Source organism: Herpailurus yagouaroundi, unplaced genomic scaffold (assembly GCF_014898765.1).
Source record: "Herpailurus yagouaroundi ecotype Mexico unplaced genomic scaffold, PumYag 67682, whole genome shotgun sequence".
In the NCBI taxonomy this organism is placed as follows: Eukaryota; Metazoa; Chordata; class Mammalia; order Carnivora; family Felidae; genus Herpailurus; species Herpailurus yagouaroundi.
In genome coordinates, this window is record NW_024420482.1 from 5,290 (window position 1) to 7,854 (window position 2,565).

General features: G+C 50.6%; 1 long non-coding RNA gene across 1 annotated transcript; it reads left to right on the plus strand.

Moving 5' to 3' along the window:
- Positions 1–521: 521 nt before the first annotated feature.
- On the plus strand, positions 522–1,073 carry LOC121025603 (uncharacterized). The gene is made up of 2 exons (XR_005788106.1): positions 522–759; positions 863–1,073. It is a non-coding gene; the product is annotated as an uncharacterized LOC121025603 (long non-coding RNA).
- The last annotated feature ends 1,492 nt before the right edge of the window (positions 1,074–2,565 follow it).

The following is a 2,565-nucleotide window of genomic DNA, read 5'->3' on the forward strand; positions in this document are numbered from 1 at the left end:
AAGCAACAAACTTCCAAAAGGATACACACGCTCGCCAGAGAAACCGCAGATTGAACTGACTTTATATCTAGCAGCCTGGAAAAAATTTAGACCCCCAGCAGATGCCTGAAACTGCGTAAAGTGTCGAACCCTATCTACACCATGTTTTTACCTATACACTCATACCTATGATACGGCTTGATTTCTAAATTAGGCACAGTAAGAGATCGACAATAAACAGCAGTTAACTAACAATAAAATGGAGCAATGGTAACAATATGCTGTCAGAGAAGTTATGTGAATGTGGTCTCTCAAAACGCCTTATTGTTCTGTACTCACCCGTCTTGTGATGATGGGAGATGATAAAATACCGGCGTGATGAGACGAAGTGGCGTGAGTGACACACGCGCAGTGACGTAGCGTTAGTCCACCGCTGACCTTCTGACCTTCCAGCAGCAGAAGTGTCATCTGCCTTCAGAGGGCGGTTGATCTCGGGTAACAGAAACCACGGGCAGCGGAACTGCGGATGGGGTGGCGGGGGGGGGCGGGCGACTGCAGCTGGAACGGGTTTGTTGGCGGTGATGAAGAGCCACGGGCAGTCTCCTGCATTGTTGCTGGAGCTGCAAATGGTTATGGACGTTTGAGAAAGCTGTGTGACAACATCTATTACAATGAAAGACTTGAAGTTTCGACTCAGCAATTCCACTCCTGGGAATCTACCCCCAGAGAAGCGAACACACCCAAGGCTGATGTACAAGGATGTTAATGGCCGCATAATTTGTAATGGCAGAAACAGGGGGGGGGGGGGGGGGGGGAGGCAGGGTCACTGACCGGGCGTTTGGTTCATTGGCCTGTTAGACAGAACCATACTTAATCATCGCAGGCTGGTGAGGCTTTGACCCTATCCTGATGGCTGCTGGGAGAGGAGACCCACCACCTTCCTGGGCAGCCCATCCCGTACCTCACAGCCTCCACTTGGACACCGGCTTTTATCGAGACGTCGGCACCGGGAATGTGAGCTGGTTGCCTTTGCTTCTCTTCCCAGGCAAAGGTTTATTTTTAAATAAATCGTTCCTTTCAGAACAAGGCTTGGATCTCACTGTTTAGTTATTTTGTTCCAGAGTGGATACGGTCGTTTACCTTAACTCACCGCAGGACTGTGGGTGCTGGGCACAGAGACTGTGGCCTGGGCCTTACTCAGCCACTGGTGCTCCCTCCTCCTGGAGAATTGTCAGAGCTATGTCACGGTGCCCACCGACCGCACAGACCCTCTGCTTCGTACGAAGACTGAGAAGCAAATAAAAATCCTTCTGCGAACCAGCCTGTAGTCGCCGGATCTCACCAGACTCATCACTCTATCGCACAAGTCGAAAGAAAGCACTTCTAGTTCAACTCACTTGTCAGGGAGGGAGATGTTTATTTCATCCCAAAATGAAACCCATGGTTCTGCTAAGAACCAACTCTGCTTTGTGAATGTTTCCAGCATCCCTGAGCTTCTTTTTACTTGGTATTAGACAGCCTGTCTCTCCGCTCCTCCTTGGGGAGACCGTCTGGGATCCAGTCCCAAGTGTTCAAGATGCGGGCATGTGCGGTTCTAATGCAGTGACAGAATCACAGAGTCACTTCCTCTTCCTAGGGTCTCCCGGCCCAGAGGATAGGGAAGGGCTAGCCGGAGCCTACTGTGGCTTCTTAGGCCAGGAAAACGTATTCTCTGTGCACTGCCTCCTCCCCTCCGCTGCCCCTCTCCCCCTGCACCCAGACTACTGGTCCAAGCTGTCTAGGCATTGCCCACTGATGAAGCTATTTCCTGGGGCGCCTCGGTGCCTCAGTCGGTTAAGCGTCCGACTCCGGCTCAGGTCATGATCTCGAGGTGTGTGGGCTCAAGCCCTGCATCAGTCTGAGCTGTCAGCGCAGAGCCTGCTTCCGATTCTTTCTTTCTCTGCCCCTCCCCACTTGCACTCTCTCTCAAAATAAATAAATAAACCCTAAAAAAAAAAAAAAAAAAAAAAAGAAAGCAAGCTACTTTCCTAAGATTACTCTACAGGAAGGGAAACTCGTGGAAGGAGGGGTCTCTTCATGGGAACACAGACCAAACGTGCCTGGGCCCGGGCATGCCTTTCTATGGCTGATGGAAGAATCTGGACCCCCGAGATCCCTCTTCTCCGGTTATCTGTTGTTGTCTGCAAGCTGCCCCTCCCTCTGATGAAGCGTATGCCTTAATCAAGCCACGTTAATTGCCACGTCAGACAGCGGTCCTGTTAGCACAGCAAGGCTTCCTGGGGCAATAGAGCGATGCCGATGGCACCTGGTCCCTCAGCAGACAACCCTCCCTCATATACACCTGCTACCCATGGAACGTCTGGAGGCGGAGCTTATGACCCCTGGTTTATAGAAGGGCAACCTGAGGTCCGGAAAGGTTAAATGACTTATCCCAGGTCACCTGGCTCTTAAGTTGACAAGACTGGGCCTGAAATCCAAAGTTATCTGACTGTAAAGCCTTATTGCTTTCCTTCCTTCCACCGCGCTGCTTTACTGAACAAGTGTGACTGGAGAACGGCTTTTTTTTTTTTTTTTTTAATTTTTTTT